The following is a 21119-nucleotide window of genomic DNA, read 5'->3' as shown; positions in this document are numbered from 1 at the left end:
GATAAAACATAGGAGCGTTCGAAATGAATGTTCCTGTTTTAAGTACAATTGAACTATGATACTTGATTTTTACATTTAAAACTTTAATTCAAGCCACTATATAAATATAATTTCCTAACATCAACATCATGTTCTCTACAGTTTAATGTACACTACAACGTATTGTGAACTAAGTCACTGCGGGAAGACATTGAAGCTTCCTCCCGTTATATCGCGATGGGTTGTTCGACAAAAGTAGGCAATTAATCGATTGGATGGAAAAATGAGCGATTTAACTGATTCCAATGACAATAAAAACATTACAGCACAAAATATACATTCCCGGGCAATGTGTTGGGACGATTAATCGGAATCGGAATCGGGAATCGAGAAAATCGAAGATTTTGGGGGTATCGGAATAAGTATTAGAATTGGAAAAAGCCTATTTTCCTATGCCAAACCGATTCATTAAGTTATCTTTTTTATCTGATTTTGGTTGAAGAAAAATCTTCCACTGCTTGTAGTAATAATAAAACAATAGATATTTACTAATTTAAACATCTAGTGAGACTAAAATGTATAGATCGACCCGTCTCACGTTTGAAAAAATATAGGCACATTTAAGATGTGTTCTTTACGGTAATCGGGACAAAATAACACTTTTATAGTTAAATATTTAGAGATTTATAAAGAATCTGAATCGGAATCGGTAATTGTATTGAAATCGGGAATTTAGTACGGAATCGGTAATTGTATCGGAATCGGGAAAAAAAATATTGGAATCGTCCCATCACTAATGTATATATTCGTAGAAAAGAAGTGATCCTTCTAGTTATGAACTTTAGCTGTTTTAATGAATCCACATAGTTTTATATCCGTGAGTTCAACCGCATCTTGTTTTATTGACCTTTTGAAGTGAGCGTCTACCGACAGTGGCTAAAGAAAGCCACAATTACGAGGTGTCGATCTGTTGTAAAGGCGCGCCTTCGCTAATGATAATTCTATCGGATGACTGCACATGTCAGGAGAAAATGCCAGGGACGGATCCAAGGCATAAATAATGGAGAATAACAATATTTTCTCTTGTGTGATAAAACCTATGAAAAACGTAAATTCTTGATTTCTTCAGGCGAGCAGAATATAGCTTCATTAGCGTTTCATTTATGGCAGTCGATAGCCATAATGCATCGGACGTCACCATCTTAAATCAACACTATATCATTAGCGTCATATTCTTTTCTGTTGCTAGCATGAATAAATGGCAGTGAGAATAACAGTGATCGATGGCAGAATGCGGAAAATGCGTAATACAGACAAACTATGTTATATAAATACACTGCATTTTTGTTTTATTGATAATCGCAAATTCGTTGTTCTTAAATGTGTAACACATTAGTTTGCGACATATATGTCCCTTGTATTAGGTTCAGAAACAAAACTTATATACAGTTTTACTTACATTAAGACATGAACAAAAACGTATACAATGTATACTTTGTAGCACGTGTTCATGTATATTATACACTGCGCCGCGTCGGCACACACAACGCTGAGTCAAACACAAAATCGAGTACACTCAACATCAAGTACACTCAACATCGTCTTACCATTAACGCTTACCCTGTGAACTCTGAATATGGGAAATCCTCATACGCACAATACAAAATCACTGAAAAAACAAAAATACCCTAACTAATGGTAAGCTTAATGAATAAATTATGGTTACAATTATTACGAACTTGTCAGGATTCGAACCTGGAATCTTCTGATCTGTAATCAGGCGTGTTATCCATTGCGCCACAAGTCCTGTCCGTAAGCCGAAAGATGTTACTGCGACTGTATACAGACAGTGCTAAATTCCGTTGACATGGGTAGATAACTTTTTCGGCAAGTTTACGAAACGGACCAAAACCCCTTATTTCGGGCTTTTTGTGTGACTCGGCGTTGTTCGTTACGAACTATATATAGATAAGGACAATCTATGGACTCACACCTTTCAGGGAGAAAAAATTCTTTTTTTTTTTCAATTCGGTGCATCCGTTCGAAAGTGTTATTGGCACACACACACACACACAAACACACACACACACAAACACACACACAGATATAAATAAATAAACATTTCGAATTTTATTAAGAGTATAGATGAAAACGTGCTACAAAGTATAAATGTGCTAGATAGTCATTAATCTAAGTTATATAAATGTTATACTGTATAAATTATACACGTCGCTTTAGACATCGCTGATTGGAACAAGCAAAGAAAGATAAAAGAATTATATCCGATCATGATTGCCAGAACGAGAACAATACACTCCTGTGGATTAAATCAAAAGTTCAGTTTAAAATTCTTTATAGGTTCGCGAGTTCAACGTAAAAATTCCAGAATTTAACAAGATACATCTGATGAATGTCAAAGGTTACATCGGCCCTGAAAAAAAAATGGCGTTCGATAAATCTAAATGATATAATAATTGCAAAGTATTTACTTTTTACAAAGGAGTCACCAGTTATCAAGGACAAGAGGATACTCGAGGATAAGGGTTAATTAGTGTACAGTAGTGAATGGGGGGATGTCGTAGTAATCGTTAGTAGTGGGAATTGGCTACATTGGATTACTTAAGGAGAGGCTAATCAAGAACTTGTCTACGTTGGGCTTGAAGACATCTATATTGTTGTTAGTTGGAATGCAGGAAAGCGGAACAGAGTTCCGTAGGCGTGCAGTTCTAAGAAAGAATCTTTGTTCATGAAATCTACGTTTATGTTTAGAAACAGATAAACAGTGGGGGAAATCATTGATAGTGGTTCCAGCTAGACGAGCGTTTTTCGTGAAAGTCAGGCCAGGAGGAGGGGCATCGATTGGAGCTCAGACGAGCACTTGCCATGAAAATCATACATGTCTATTCAAGCTGTACATTTGAGATGAAATTAACATTGCCAAGTTAACCGTGACAAACCGTTGGGCAGATTGATATACTAACAGAACGTTTAGAGTGGGAGCATCTGAAACTGATATTTGAAGCACATGTGTCCAGCAAAGATTATGTTATTTTAAACTAAACGAAATCATTTAAATCTGACCAGCTCAGATCCATCTAGCGACCAATTGACTGGGTTTGCATCGAAAACTGTAATTATTATATTTTAAAAAAATCGTTCAAACAACTACAGTAAATCGTTCAAACAACTACAGTAATTGTTATTGGAATAATGAAACATTTATACATTCTATCAATTTATGAAGTTCAGACGCGTATAATTACAGGTGATCTTATGTTTTTTTCGGCTAATAATTCCCCACTACAAAGGCCAAGAAATGCTTGAGGATAAGAGTTGGTGAGATTGTAAGTTGGATGATGTACAACACGATGAAAAAAATGAAAACAATGAGTCGAATGTGGAGAATTTTATTACCGAAGAGGACAGTTCGACAAGTATTTGTTGACATTAGACTAGGAGATGACTATGTTTTAGACAGTTTAGACGCAACTCTGTAGCATTGTCTAGAATATATATATATATATATATATATATATATATATATATATATATAACGATTACTGCTATACTATCTCATTGATTACTGCACACGCATTAACCCTTATCCCCGAATAGCGTCCGTGCCTTGATCAGTGAAACACTTGTTTGGCAGTTCTCTCTAGGGTCAATCTTAGGATACGTCCGAGCTAGTCTAGACGTCGTTTGCAAATTATTGACGATAATACCTGTTCGTTAAAGCGATATCTGCCTTCTTGGTTGGTCATTCTTTCGCTCTATTCGATCCCTATAATCCTTCTAAAGCACTTAAAATCGTACGCATCTAATTTCTTTTATTGACTGATTTTGAGATTTCGAATATTCTTTTCCATATAGAAGTGTGGACAAAGCGCTGCTGCTGTAAAAATCTTCATTTAAATCTCAAAGTAATTGTTTTGCTTCTCTGCTTTAGAGCTGGTTAAATGCTGCCGAGATTTTACCTAAACTCATAATCAAGACTGGCTTCTTTGTTTTTGTGAGCTAACGCACAGTAAAGAGTATCTCATTGTTACTTTTGTGAGTGTTTTTGAGCTCTGCTAGTCTATAGTAGAGTTGCGGAAAAGAATGTGGCGATGAAGTATTGGGATTGTCTAGAAGTACAAAGAAAGCCTTATATTAATTAAATAGAAGTAAGATAGAATGCAGAAGATTTATGAATTCATTTTTATTTATAAGAACTTGAATATTTTCTTTGTGATCTAATACATTGATTTTTTTTCTATTTATGGTCAACATTGAACGTACGTTTAACGCCATTAACTTTGCAATTATATAGACAAACAAGTATTATTGAAAGTACGTTTAACGCCATTAACTTTGCAATTATATAGACAAACAAGTATTATTGAACGTACGTTTAACGTCATTAACTTTGCAATTATATAGACAAACAAGTATTATTGAACGTACGTTTAAGGTCATTAACTTTGCAATTATATAGACAAACAAGTATTATTGAACGTACCTTTAACGCCATTAACTTTGCAAGTATATAGACAAACAAGTATTATTGAACGTACGTTTAACGTCATTAACTTTGCAATTATATAGACAAACAAGTATTATTGAACGTACGTTTAACGTCATTAACTTTGCAATTATATAGACAAACAAGTATTATTGAACGTACGTTTAACGTCATTAACTTTGCAATTATATAGACAAACAAGTATTATTGAACGTACGTTTAACGCCATTAACTTTGCAATTATATAGACAAACAAGTATTATTGAACGTACGTTTAACGTCATTAACTTTGCAATTATATAGACAAACAAGTATTATTGAACGTACGTTTAACGTCATTAACTTTGCAATTATATAGACAAACAAGTATTATTGAACGTACGTTTAACGTCATTAACTTTGCAATTATATAGACAAACAAGTATTATTGAACGTACGTTTAACGTCATAAACTTTGCAATTATATAGACAAACAAGTATTATTGAACGTACGTTTAACGTCATTAACTTTGCAATTATATAGACAAACAAGTATTATTGAACGTACGTTTAACGCCATTAACTTTGCAATTATATAGACAAACAAGTATTTTGTTAAAAAGAATTGAAAGTCCTTATATGTTCCTTTTTCTATATAATTTTTCCAATTCTCAGGTCAACACTCATGTTTTGTTCTAGTTTGAATAAGAACTCATGATATTTGCAATCCTTTTCGACTCAAGTCAATCGTCGTCGGGCATGTGACTAGATTGCAAAATTAAAACTAGTGAATTTATTAGAAAATTCGATTTAGAATGTTTAAAACACCACACTTTAGCCACCAGTCCAGTACGAGTCCAGGATATCGACTGGCGGATAAGGTAAACGACTGTGTGTGTTTGTATATGTGTGTTTGTATATGTGTGTTTGTATATGTGTGTGTTTGTATATGTGTGTGTGTTATAGAATTATGTAGTCATCATGTTTTATATGCTTTTTGTTTTCTTCCGATACAACGTGGTCACAACCAACCATCTATTAATTCCGTGTTTATCTTAACGTGAGAGATGACCTCTTATTTCGTCTAGTATACTTTAACCAGCACTTTTATATCACTTAAATTGGCGTAATACTAGGTCGGGTTCTTCGTATATAATTAGGTAATTAGAACATGAGATTCATGGTTTCTCGAGTTTGATTTGGATCTATTTTAGTCTATCTTCTCTATACATATTACAATACTGTCGTGGTAGGATCCATCTAATTAGCATACATGGAGTCTCAAACATAAATATGGTTGGTAATATAAAGACGGGAGAGACCGAATAAGAGGAGGAGATCTGAACTTTCTGAGGTTTTTGGCTCGTTGTCCGACAATTGCATATTTGATATCGTACCCTATATACAGATATGGAGATAGGTGTCGACGATATTGACATGCTGATTAACCTGCCAATCCTGTAGCAATAATAGTAGCGGGTTCGACTAATATATTGATTGAGCAAAATAAACAAGCTGTATGAAAATGGGTTCTGTCAGCATTCCGTTGAAATAATCCACTTTCCAGTGACGTGTTGTTTCATTTGAGCAAACTCGTCACATTTGTCCAGGCCTAACTAAATAATATAGGGCTTAAAGTTAAAGAAATTATTTCATATCTTTTTGTTGCGTATAACAAACTAGCAGGGTGATCCGACGTTGCCCGTTATTAGATGATGATAAACTAAGATATCATTTTCCTATATTTTTATTGTCATCGAAATCAGTGAAATTGTCCATTTTTCAATCGAATCGATCAATTGCCTACTCTAGTTGTGAACCCATCGCGGTGTACCGAGAGGACGCTTTGCATGCCTCCATGCAATAACTTAGTCCATGATACATTTTAGTCTACATTGCACTGGAGAGAACGTTCTGTTGATTTTATAAAATTATTTTCATATATAGCGGTTTGAATTAAAGTTTAAAATGCAAATGTCAAGTATCATTGTTCAAACGCGCTCTAAACAGAAACATTCATTTTTAACGCGCCCCTTCTATATAGAAGAACTTGTTGATTTTATATGTCTGGCCTTACTGTTTGTGCGGTGATAATGGTTTGAATTTAAGTTTAAAATGAAAAGGTTAGCATCATGGTTCATTTGTGCTTTGAACAGAAATATACATTTCGAACGTGCCCCTGTCATATCAAAGAACCTACTGTTGATTTTATGTGTCGAACTTTTCTGGTTGTAGTAATAAAACTTATCAAATGTACTTGTAAAGTCAGGCAGCATGCGGTGGTGACTTTGGTCAAAATCACCTGTTCTTTCTTTCATCGGATTTTTTCGAAGATCGATACTTATCGAAGATATTCCGATAAAAAAAAACCTATATAAGACCACTGCTATATACATAATGTACATTTTTGTGGAATTTCATAAAAATCCACCCAGCCGTTTCGGATTCTATAAGGAACGGACTCACTCAAAGACACAGACAAAGTTCCTTTCATATAATAGTAGAGATGTTCTGTATTGTCTATCTTTAAAACAGCGAGGAGTTGTAATGGCTAAAATAGATGTCGTTCTGTGACAGACTTGAATATCTTGGTCTGTACTACACGTGTAAACATGAACGTGTTATAGTTTACGAAAGTATATAACTAATGTGATCAGTATTCAAAAAACTACGTCGTATCAATACGTATTCATTCGTCTTCCATATATCTGATTGGTCTTCAATAATAATCAATTTCTCAAACCGGAAACCGAAAAGCTAATTATAAAATCCATTTAGAAAAAAAAATCACATATTCTGATTAGAATCGTAGAAATGCTCTCGTATGAAGCCTGCTCGTATTTCTCTGAACAAAAATCAATTTTAGATATCGACTCATTTTAGTTTTTATTGAAAAAAAAGAAAGAAAGACGTTTCAGTTATTGACGAATTGAGGCATCAGTATCGGAATTCTCATTGTGTCTTAATTAAAATTTCAAATAATCATTTTTTTATGGAAAAGATAAATGTATTTCACCGAATCTCGGGGTTAGCAACGTTTTCAATCACACGCATAAATATTAAAAATGTCGCACTAATACTTGTTAAAATGTCTGCGACAACGAGTTATTTCTACAAAATAATGAAGTGTATGGCTTTTTATATATTTTCTCACTGTATAAACTGCAGAGTTTATTTAAAGCAGACCTGGCACATCGATACGTTCTAACTCACAAATCCTCATATTATATCTAAAGCCGACTTATGTCTAAGCTAAAGGTGCAAAAATGTAAAAATTAAAACTAACGATATTACTAATTATATAAGTCAGTTCCGTACAAATCAATTCTAAATATCTCAACAAGACGAGTTATTTGAGTGATCAATGTAAACTCTTTTTTGATTTTTGTTCTTTTGTTTTAATATAATTAATCTAATACCTTGCTCATTATCAGCATATTATAAACAGTTGACATTTTTTAAAGATCTTTATAAATATAGGCAATTTTAATCTTCAATAAAACGACTTCTTGACCACAAACAAGCAGGAATATTTATAACATCAATATATAAATACAGCAACTACCATCACCGGAGGAAATGGTGAATTCACATGCTCCATGTGGAAATAAGAATGAAAGTCAATTACGTTTATATGCTTCTAATGTTGTCTATTGTTAAACTTACTATTTCAAAATTATAAACTCTCTAATAAAACACGGTCCTTTTTTTCTGCCAGTAAAAGTGTCCTATACATCAACTCCACTACTGCACTATCTAAAATTAAACGTAATTATTCTATAAAATATGCCTATTTGTCTGAAACAGATACAATTCTATTAGTGAACTATGTCTAGCTATCATTTAAAAAGCGTGATTTAGCTTGAAGCGTAAGTTCCTGAAAAAACATCAAAAGCATCATTTATATTAATCTCTGCAGCATTATGAAAAAGATCTAGTCAAATTTTCGTGCTGAAATAAATGACATGTGAAAATTGCTTACCTGTTCAAACCTTCTCAAAGAGTCCTCAGAACAATACCAGTCGCACTATGCTTCAGTGCTACGATATACTGCACCCCAGCATTGTCTCGGAGTTAACACACAAGATCAATGGATAAAAAAAAAACACTCCGAGAAATCACGATGGCTGAAGTCAACCCTAATACAATGGTTACCAGTAGCAAGCTCAATCGCAACAAGAGGCAACTCAAAAATGGATTCAAAACGTTGAGGAGGACACAAGGAACATACCAATCGAACAAATTTTAAAAGATACCTAAGATACATCAAGACTTAACTCCCGAAAGCTATTCTACAACACAAAAATAAAAAAAATCGATTTAGTTGAGACATGAAAAGAGGGATGGGGCAAAAATATCCCCAAGGAAGGAAGCATCATTGAAGACTAAATTTACGCTTCCCAGGTTTTGCTACAAATATTAGGAAGTAGTGAGTAGTCGCAAACCGGACTAGAACAAGACACTGCAGGACTGAAGTAAACAAACACAGGTGAAACCAAATAGACTTAAAATGCAAAGAAGTCCTCCAGGACAAAAATAATCTGATCCTGCACTGTCTAGTTACCCGAGTGGAAGGAGGCTATGCTACAGCCGATCTATCTGAAGACAATTTCTCAGACTGGCTAAAAACATAGCGATATAGAAGTATATATTAATACCTTGGAACATTTCTTATATAATTAAATAGTACTATCCGTTCGAAATATCCAGACGTTTACGATAGATACTTAGGATATTTAATTGTGTAATAGCTTGCATATTCGGAATGTGACAACGAAAACAGATTTATTGATAAAAAGCAACATTTTATAGACAAAGTAGAGACTCGAAAGAGCTTTCTTTTCTGTTTCCGTATACTTAAAACGAAACGGAACTTCCAAGAATAACAGAGTTCCTTTCCACGAACATCCACTCTGTAAAACAGAAGTCTACCGGATTACTTTCCTGATGAATCACATATAATCGTCCTCAAGGCCAATTTGAACCAATTCTTGTCAACCGTCTTCTTAAGTACCTAAAATGTGTATTTTATATTCATCGCTTTCAATTCTAGTATAAGATTGTTCATAATGCAATTGGCAATTCTATTAAAACTTATCCTCGAGTGGATTATAACTTCAGTAAGTTGTCACTGATTAGTACTCAACTAATAATAATAATATTGTATTAGCTGTCACAACAAGCTTAACAGTGAATAATAGATTTAAATAGATGATCTTAAAGTGTTATCTGTTTAATACAAAATTTGCGTAAAAAAAATGATTGTCGAAAATAAAAAACAAAGACAAACAATGCAAAACGGAAGTTAGTTAATTAAACAATATACGTATATGCTATTTTCACAACCGGTATATATATTAATTCGATAGCGTGTGTGTTATTTTTTGTGTGACGCTTACATCTTTTTTCTTCCGATCGACTCTTTTTAATTGTTGTGACCTTATGATCTTGTAATAATTTTACCAAAAATTATTCATAAGTTTCGGTTTCGATTCAAGCTGATGCCCACCAGCCATGTTGCTATGCATATTTTTTAGTTTTTAAATAACAATTTCATAATATATGAGAATCGATAGAAAATGGACTCTACAATATATATATATATATATATATATATATATATATATATATATATATGCATGAAATTAAATATCATATCTAAGCGTATTTTACGATCGGACTATGCTAAGTGTCCCTTATACCTTTTATAAACACTTTGCAGTTTTAACAAAAGAGCTACAACAATATCGTCTTCGTTGGCGTTAAACATCCACAGAATCAATATATTACATATGGAAGAGTTCGCTGTGGAATTTCCACAGGTCCTGCTAGTTCACTATTATTTGTCTATTACTGTGTTTCAGAGAACCGAAGAAGCAATATAATATAACTTGTTAGAACTTATGTAACTAAAATTGTATTTCGTTTTCATAAATAAAGCCTACGTGATAATTGCCAATCAATATTTGATTATTAATTATTGTTGTTGAAATGGTTTTTAATTTACTTGATGTAACCACAAAATTTGGTAATAAGGTAATAAGATAAAATGCTATGCAAGATATATTCACAGTACCGATTTTGAACTCTCGTGTTTTCTTACTCGCTTTGTATATTTTGATAAAATGTTTTCATCTCATATACACAATCATTTATAAACTATATGATGCACGCATATTGTTTTTGTGCGCTAAAAAAATCGATGGAATTCACCTTTTAGTCAAACTAAGCTAAACAGTTAGCAATTTTGCCGACTTTTGATGCATATGTTCGTGTCAACATATTTTAATATCAGCACTAAAGGGGTTAATAAAACAATATATAACGTGAAATGTTAAATGCCATGCAGCACTTTTTGTAGTTTTACTATATTTTACTTCAAATTTGATAAATTTGCATTCATTTTTACTTTGCTTTTCACAATTGATTCAAAATGTTCCCATCGTTGAACAGACTGCTTAGATTGCAATCAAATTCACGTTCTGGATTAGATTGCAGTATTACGGATATTTCTTATTACACTCGACTCATTTCTAAGAACGGGCATTCTATTAATGTTGGAATACATTCAAACTCGTACAAAGAAAACAAAAATTACGCACACCTTGCTTCGTACTTTATACATATAAAACTATGTATTTTACACCAATTTACTTTGGATTTTATTTATGACATAGCAATATATGCTTACATGTACAAAACATTGAATAGAATTGTGCTAGAAATAGATGCTCGGAATATTTAAATGAAGTAAAATTTGCCCCTATGAAGTAGATGAACAAAATGCTGATTTTCAAAGTACCCACTAGTCAATAGATGCTTCTAAACATGGTATGCTGCCGTGCACTGTCCGTTTTTTTAAACGGATGAAGTATTGTAGATAAATAAATACAACAGGTTGAAAAAGAGAAACACTACTTTACAAGGAAAAATAAGTTTATGACACTTACAATTACGAGTAGTGATTAGACACACTTTGCAATGTTTACGCCATTTTATGATCTTACAAATTAGCGGACCGCCCCACGTTGCTCGGTCATAAAGTACACTTAAATATGATATTTCGTAATAAACACATTTCTTTTATTTAAATAGATGTTGGCAGTATTTTCCATATATAGAGGGTAGGATGCACGTTTACATATTATTATTTGAATAAAAAAAACTTTACGAATTCTATGTCACATTTGTAATAATTTAAATTAATCAAATAAAAAGTGCAGTGGATTATGTTACGTTAAACGGTTTCCGAAAATAACCAACCAATTTTAAAACGATAAAAATGTCGGCCATTTAATTTTCTTTAAACTTCATAACTAAATCACAATTACAATGTAAGTGTGTCGGTGAAAATATTAGTCAATGAAAACGCTTGATATGTGACTTAACACTGTTGAATTCAAATATATTTATTAAATGCTTTCCCTGTTTAATGCATTTGCCCCTGCGGAGATATCTCATTCTTCCTTTATTTATAATCGATATGGGTCCTCATTCATCCGCAAGGTATATACTCCTCCTAAGTGTGTATATACTCCTCCTAAGTGTATAAATAGGCCGAAAGGTACCGACTCTCGTAAATAGTGTATTCACTTCGTAATATGGCATTTTCGCGTTACGTACTATTACTGCTGTTCTTTGTATTTTCTGTTTTGTTCACAATACAAATACATTGAAACAACAACATAAAACTGAAGAAATACAGCATAAAATGTACAAAAAGGGATGTTCCATCAGCAAACATAGACCACAAACACAACAGACGATGCAATAGAAAAAATGGAGAAAGGTTGATTTAGTAGCAACAGGAAATATAAAACCATCAGGAATTACTTCTCAAAAGTTTGACCAATAAACATATCACGGACAGTAACACTACACGATATCAAACACCATCGATAACTTTACTCACGTTTCTGAGCAAAATCAAACGTTCGGCGCTTTCCTTAGAATGTATGAAGGCCTTTTCAACATCGATTGCGAAGGTTGGGTTTTGGGTTGGGACTACGGATCTGAAGTTCATGGAATAGGTTAAGTTACTGTCAGTACTTTCCACAAAAGATGCAAATGTTTTAATTGCGATAAGCAGGAAGATGAAGATTATTTAGCGTTCATAGCAATCGAAAGCAAATGTTGTAAGGAGCTTAGGTTAACTGAATTATCGGCAGATGATTTTAAATGCCTCATTGTCGCTCAAGGATTAGTGTCAATAAAACTTGAAAACTTGAAAGCAAATATATTCTAACTTTATAGAAACTTGCGAATGATTAGCATAGTCACAAAAGTAGAATATACACGTAAAATTACTCCTCTAAAAAGAGAAAACAAGATGCCCAACCACAGTCTCGGTATAACGCAAAGAATTACTCCCAAAAAAATGAGGAAAAAAAAAGAAAATGGAACTAAATTAAAACAGCCTGGATATTCCTTTAACATTAGACGATGTTAAAGTGGGGTGAGAAAAGACAGCGGACCTGGAAGAAACTTCAGCAACCCAATCGGGTAGCTTTCCGATATATGGTTTAAAATGGAGACAAAAAGGATCATTACCAAATTTGTTTCCACATAAACTCGAAAAGATAACTGTCGAGAAGCTCTCGTTGATACCCCCCCCCAAATATTTTTCGTTGTTTTCCACCTCACTCAATATTTTTCCTAAAGATCGTCTGCTCCTTTACCGCACATTGATCGGCGTCTTAACGTCATATTACAATGAAAGCCGAGCGCACGACGTTATGTTTCGAGCAAGGCCGAGCAATCGGGGAGTTCCGTCTGGTTCAAATTCTGCACAAGTACTTTTGACGTCTGCGTGCTAAGACCTATTCTCAGATTCCGCCAATTTCGGAAAATTAACTAATTTTCTATGCACGAAAAGTTAACACCATATCATCCATCAGTGAAGTGATTAAGAAGTCATTTATTGAATTATTAGTTTAAAGTAAAGCAACTGAACATTTTGTGACTTATTTTAATTTAAATAAATTTGGAAGCAAACAAATGCCCTCTAGACATTAATTTAGCGTTTAAAAATTATATATATATATATATATATATATATATATATATATATATATATATATATATATATATATATATATATATGTAAAACCGCTCAATATATTTATGTCAATGTTGTAGTGGGAGAAATCCACCCAAGAAATCGAAACTGATATGCTTGCAAAAATTAAAACCGCACTGAAATACGTAAAACTTAGTAAAGGGAACTAAATTAAATGAACACGTCCTAGTTTGAATCGAGGCCATGTCGTTGGGGCATTAGAATACGCCGACTGCCCTGCTGCAGAGGGTAAAAGTCCCTAAATGGGAGTCCTGGATATGACCTTAAACTATATCCAGTGGTGAGGCCCCAGCTTGTGGGCCTTGGGGAGTGTGGAGCCACCCTTTAATTACCATTGCTCCAACGTCCACTCTGACCCGGAGTACCTGTTAGGGTCCCAACTATGGGTTAAATAGAAACCGACGTGAAAACAACAAATATATTCTATTAAACAAAAATTTCTTCAAAATCTTTGGATTCGGCATTAAATAACCCGAATAGGGTTGATATGCCGTAAAACAAAAGCACCCAACTAACCTAGTTTGAATCAAATATCGAATCTGATGATCGTCATGTGAAAAATAGAGGGTGTTTTTATTCGTATTTTAAGCATGTAAACGTTTCAATTCTATTTTGCTACAAGGAAAACTTTTCAGAAAGATTTGCCGCTGTAAATAGTAAATGCAATTCATGCTGATCGATCTTGAGATTAAATGATGCAGCGGTTTTTTTTTTTTTTTTTTTTTTTTTTTTTGGCAAATTCCCAAGATGTCAGTTTGATAAGGTGGGAGCATTTAAATACACATTTACCAAGAAAAGTAGAAGAAAAAAAAGAAAAAAACGGAACCAAACTTACATATATCAACGTCAAGCGAATACCTGTAATTTAATCGGAGAAGTGAAAATATTCCAGGCTTTGAAATAGTGCAGACAACGCTTTGGAACATCACACGAAACTGTGCTGTAAGTTTATTAAATCATGAGTACCTCTATTACTTAGGATAATGCTAGATTTCGAGTTAAGAAATTATATTTTGTAACAGTTTTTTTTTTACAGTTATATTTTAATCGGATTCAATACTTTCTGTTATGTAAAAGCGAACAATTATTTTTAATATACATATATAGTTTCTTTTACACAGGAATCATCACTTATCAAGGCCCGAGGATAAGGGTTAATGGGTATACATTAGTCAATGTGATTATCGCGTAGTAAACATATGTAGTGGGAGTTTTGTAAATTGGATTATATGGGGGGGGGCGCTTTATTAAGAACTTGTTTACGTTGAACTTGAAGACAATGGGATTGTATTGAGGTAGATTGTCAGACTGACTTCTTCATCTTGGTTGTTATAGTCACAAAGTTTCGGCCGTTTTGCCCTCCGGCCTTCATCAGGTGTTTTGTATCGAACTGGGGAACCGTTTATTAGGAATCTCGAACCCAACCCTTTATTATTATTACGGGGGTACCGTGTTCGGACTCCAGCTAGGCTCTGGGACATAATTGCTGATTCTTTGTTTTGAATGTTACTTTTTCACTGCCTTCACTCAGCACCTTTGGGTAACTGTAAACTTGGATACAACGTCTAGGACCACTCGGCCTAGTGACATATGGCCGAGTGGTCCTACACGTTGTATCAAAGTTTACAGTTACCCAAAGGGGCTGAGTTCAATCCTGAACGAAGGCAGTAAAAAGCAAAATTAAAAACAGAGACTCAGCAATTATGTCCCAGAGCCTAGCTGGAGTCCGAACACGGTACCCCCGTAATAATAATAAAGGGTTGGGTTCGAGACTCCTAACAAACGGTTCCCCAGTTCGATACAAAACACCTGATGAAGGCCGGGGGGCAAAACGGCCGAAACGTTGTGACTATAACAACCAAGATGAGGAAGTCAGTCCGACAATCTCAATCAATGAAAACACCTGATCTCAAAAATACAGACACTTACAATGAGATTGTAGTCGGCTGGAAAGCAGAAAATCGGAAGAGAGTTCCACAGGCGTGCAGTTCTAACAAAGAAGTTTTATTCATGGAATTTACATTTAGGTTTAGGTATAGATAAAGAGTGTGGGAAATTTTTTGATAGTTTAATGTAATATTTTGCATTTTTTTATAACAAATGTGAAGTTAATTTCTGTTGTTGTTATTTTTTTTCTTTTCGTGAATATTTTCCCCTGTAGGGTGAGGATGTCAAGAAGCGCTAGTTGACGCCTCCCCAATATTTTCTGTTGAACTCTCCCCAAATATTTCCGCAAATATCGTCTGCTCCTTTGCCGCGCATTAATCGGCCTCTTAACGTCAGATTACAATGAAAGTAAACTAACGGGGGCACTCGACTTTGCACGGTCGTAAATTACGCTTAAATATGATATTTTTATTTATCCAAATTTCGTATATATTATTATAGAGTCGTGATTTCAAAAGTTAAAAAAAATAAGAATTGCCATGCCATCAGCTAGAATCGAAACCGAAAGAATAACTGTAGCATTTGAAGCTGGTGACGTTACCACTTTAGTAATGTGACACGCATATGAACTGATTAGAAATTAAAGAGTAAAACTGAACTTAAGATAGTAGAAAATATATTACGATTTTTTTTTAGTTTTGATCCATTTTTGACCGCTTAAGAACTGTTTAAACCGGCCAACGAGCCATAAAAAACTGTGCGTAAAAAAAATAATCATTTGAAGCCACTAGCGCCGCTCTGCGAGTTTTAGTTTCGGAGGAGATACAGTTTGAAGATAATGAGGCAGACATATTTGCCGTTTATATATTAGATTTCGCCCTCCAAAAAAAGAAAAAAGTCTAGAGCTATCTCTCAATGCAACCGCAGCTCAATTAAGAAAAGTTATAACTGTTGTGTTCTGCTTCGGTCTCTCTACTTCTCTGTTTTCTTTCCTTCTCTCTCTCTCTCTCTCTCTCTCTCTCTCTCTCTATCACACACTCACACACAGTTAACAGGGAAAAAATGAAGGGATAAAACCTTTAGAAAAAAGAAAAACAAAGAGAGGAAGAAGCAGAGAAGAACAGTTTCTCGTGTATTATATTAAGTTTGATAAGCTTCGATCTAATCTGTGGCATTGTGTGTGTCTTTTTATTTTTCATGCCCGCCATCCACAACACCTGTCAACTTCGGTCGTTATCAGATTTGATTGACGACTTACTTTCTAATGACTAGGGCTATGGCAACAGAATATTCTTATCATTGTTTTGACTCTTGAATATATATCCGACACAGTTAGACACAGTTAATCAGTCGAGAACCACACTACTCTATATAAAATCATATATAAGATATCAACGGATACATACTTGACAGTCAGAATAATGAAAATAATATACTCTTGTACTAGGCTTACTAATGACTGATGCAGCGTCATTTAATGCGACAACGCCATTATTCCGATTCGCTTGTTTCCTACGAGAGCAACGTCAAGTGCATTTCTTTCAATGTCGAGAACGCCAGTTCCACCAAAAGGGGCGATAATCATTGTACAACACAAGTTTCAAATATGAAATGCTTATCAAAGTCTGATATCAAATGCTTCATAGAAAAGTAAATCAAATGTAATCAAATAAAATATACTTTTAGTTTTAAAGAATTTATATAACACCTTCGCTGTTGTTGTTGTTGTTGTTTTTTTCGGTAAATTTAACAGAAGAATATATAGTTAGATTTTATCTAGATCATCTACCTTTCTATAAAAACACACAAGTGACACACACGTACATACACACACGTACACGCATACATACAAAATGACTTATATACCATACATTACGACCATGTAATCCCTACAGCCACCTACCCTGAAAATGCTGCTGTGAAACCTGACATAGTTATATGGAATAAGTCAGAGAGAGTTGCAACCTTGATTGAAGTGAGTGTTCCTAATGATGGCAGTCTTAACAGAGCTGAAAGAGAGAAACAGACCAAATACCAAGGTCTCGTGTATGATATGAAAAGAAACTGGAACCTAAAGGGGATATCGATCATACCAGTTATCATAGGTGCCACAGGACTTATGAAGAAGAACCTGAAGTCCTACCTAACTAATATTTCTGGTGAACCAAGTGCAAAAGAGATTCAGACAATTGCACTTAAGGGAACAGCGAGGATACTAAAAAGAGCTCTCGGTTGGTTTCAATAAAAAAGCGGGGCAATGTTGGCAGCTGGTTTGGCTGCTCCATACCCAGCATTACAATCTTCAAAGGAAGAAAAATAAAAAAAAATAAAAATATCTCCCCTGGAAAATCTGTAAAAACCTGAATATCCGATGTATTAGCAAATCTTGGGAACATGTTTACCAGAAAAAACAGTTGGAAATAAGTCATACACCATCCACTATGACTACGAAATTCATACAGCTACATACCTAGAAAATGGGGCTATTAAGCATGACTTAGTGATATGGGAACGAGAAGGAAAATGTAGCAAACCTAGTTGAAGTCAGCGTCCCTAATGATGCTGGTCTTAAAAGAGCAGAGAGGGAGAAAATAACAAAATACCAAGAACTTATGTACGACATGAAAAGAAACTGGAATCTTAAGGTATCAATCATTAGAGTCATTGTAGGAGCAACCGGGCTAATGAAAAAGAATTTCAAAAAACTATCTGGCGAATATACCCGGTGAACCAAGTGCAAAAGAAATACAAACAAAAGCACTTAACGAGTCGGTTAGAATCTTAAAAAAGATCTCTCGGTTGGAGTAACTAAACTAATGGGAGAATGTTTGTCATCCGGTAGAATGCCCATCCCCAGGAAAAACAAAGTGATAAGAAAATTAAAACAAACAAGCATTGGATTTATATACAGAACAAGCAATCAATCAGTTAGGGATAAATGAAAGTTTTTTTTTAACTTGGACGGATTCAGATTTATAATGAAGACGATGGAGATTTGGTGCAAGAGGAATAAAAAAAAAGAATTGAAGCGGTGAATGTAGTTTGCTTCAAGCATTGTTTAGTATGTAATTAAACGTAATATGTAGAAGGCAGTACAATGCGGAGGTGACGAAAAGACAGACTGAAGCAGATGCAGAATAGTTCATCAATAAAAATTATAAATACATGTGTATATATTTTCATACACCCATTTTATTTGTATTTGTATCGTGATTCACGGTACAAATACAAATAAAATGTGTGTATGAAATATATAGATAATGCGTTTGTAGTTGTATTAATTAAAATATTCTTCGTGTGCTTCAGTTTGCGTCTTTCCGTTACCTGTGCATTTTACTGCCTTCTACATAATACGCGAGAAAGTCGTTAGGGTTTGTGTCCCTTGATAGAAGCGCTAGTTGAGTTTGAATAAAACTTCTATCAATGAACACAAACCCTTACGTGAATTCCGCGTGACCAACATTTGGAAATACCACCGTAAAAACAAGAAACGGATTTCTACTGATTCCATGCTCCAACAACAATATGACAAAAAAAAAAGAAACGCATACAGATGATGAAGTGTTTCTTCGAAATATATTTTTAAATTTCAATATAAATTTTAAATAAAACAAATATATGTTTATTTTGTAATAATGCGTTGTTTTGGCTTCAAACGATTCCAATACGTATTTATTCTATATGAAAAAGAATTTATTTATGAAACACATCTTATAGGTTTTACAATTTTCCGTTTCACAAATAATTCCTATGTTCCTAAACATAATCCACTACATATTATAGGATCACTCGATTTCTCAGACTTAATTCCGAGTATTCGCCTTCAAGTCGTGTAGCTGGTCAGGTTTTTTATGTAAATATTTTTGTGAAATACCTTCAAAATGAAAGGTTGCTAATAGAAACGATTCAGAAAGTATGTTTCATAAATGAATTCTATTTATTTTTATTATTTCCTGCAAAGGAACATAAATTGTTATAGTAATATTATGTAAAAATAAATCCATTCAGATACAACAAAAATAAATAATCTACCCATGGTAAAATCTCTTCGTTATCCCTCAGAATCTACATACTCCGTTTAAAACCATTGCTGCGGTAATCCAATTACGGGGGGAGGGGCCTAAGCCGATGTCTCACAAGTAGGATTTTTACACTATGACGATGCTATCAAAGAAGCTAACGTAGCGAGCAAATTAATATTAGAATTTTCAGAATTTGAGAAAGGATATAATGATTAACACAGTCAAAAAACGTAGTGGCTCACACAAGACATGAAAGCCAACAAACCGGAAGTCCAAATATCTAGTTTCGCCCTTATTTGTGTTAAACAGTTGAACACATCCGAACTCATGATTCAAAACTTGAATGAGGGCGAAGCTCGAGTCTTTGACTTCTGGTGTGTTGATTTTAATCGCTCGTATGAGCAGCGTCGTTGTTTATGTCATTTCTCACATTTTTAAAATTCTAATATATATATATATATATATATATATATATATATATATATATATATATATATATATATATACACAATTATAAAACTCAAATGACCTGGTAACGATGTATGTAACCCACTTTCAGTTTACGACATCCGGTAGCGCATGCGCGCATGACATGCACACTGAAATATTAACGTTATTATTTCGAAATTATTACTTAATATGGGAAGAGTGGGGTTTAAAATAACTTAAACCTAATACAGAAATGAACGATGTAAAAAAAGCAGACAGTATTAACAATTGTTTATTTGGATAATTTAAACGCGAAAAAAAAAGAACAATTGGAACGCTGAAATATTAACGTTATAATTCAGTAACGGTAAAAAAATTTTTTCAAAATAATCAATTATAATAAATAGAACGACTCATAGAAATCTATCTATATTCTTTTTTTTTCGTTTTAATATACTTTCATAGAAATGTTTCTGTTATGTCAAAAAAAAACCCTATTTTCTTTACGTCACAAGTGTCACGCTGATACATGAATTCTATAGCTAATATAACATACGGACCCAACGGGTCACGGGTAGTCTAATATATATATATATATATATATATATATATATATATATATATATATATATATATATATATATATATAAGCAACGTTGAACCTGGTCAGTAATGAATGGGTGACCATTTAAGACTTTCAGGTACTTATGTGCTCTCAGCTTATCTCGGTATTGTTTCCAGTCGTCCTGGACTTCTCCTTGCCACTATATACAAGCACTTACCCGATTCGGATATCTACACAGCTATGCGGATTACCCAATGTATAACTTGGACATTATTACCAAACGGATGTAAAGAACGTATAACATGGATTTTACCAAGCAAGCTGGATCTAAAAAAACATTCATATCCTTTTTCTACAAATCCTCCTGATACAGGACTTCTGATAAATGCATTATTTTCACTTTGACTTTCCATGTCTCACTGACTTTAGCAAATAGGGTGCATACCTTTATAAATATTTGCTAATATTTTCTCTCCTCTGATGAGATGGTAGACATCGAAACCCTATATGTTAAGGAGATTAATTTTCTAAAGCATTCTTTGTCTTGCTTAGAATAATAAAAATTATTTGATATGAAACTCAACCACTTCATTTCAATTCAATGAGAGTTTTTTTTAAATTCATTATATTACAATTCAATATATATATATATATATATATATATATATATATATA

The sequence above is a fragment of the Euprymna scolopes genome, chromosome 1 (assembly GCF_053919585.1).
Source record: "Euprymna scolopes isolate OS-2025 chromosome 1, ASM5391958v1, whole genome shotgun sequence".
In the NCBI taxonomy this organism is placed as follows: Eukaryota; Metazoa; Mollusca; class Cephalopoda; order Sepiida; family Sepiolidae; genus Euprymna; species Euprymna scolopes.
The sequence above is the reverse complement of the archived record's forward strand: the minus strand, read 5'-3'. Positions refer to the sequence as shown.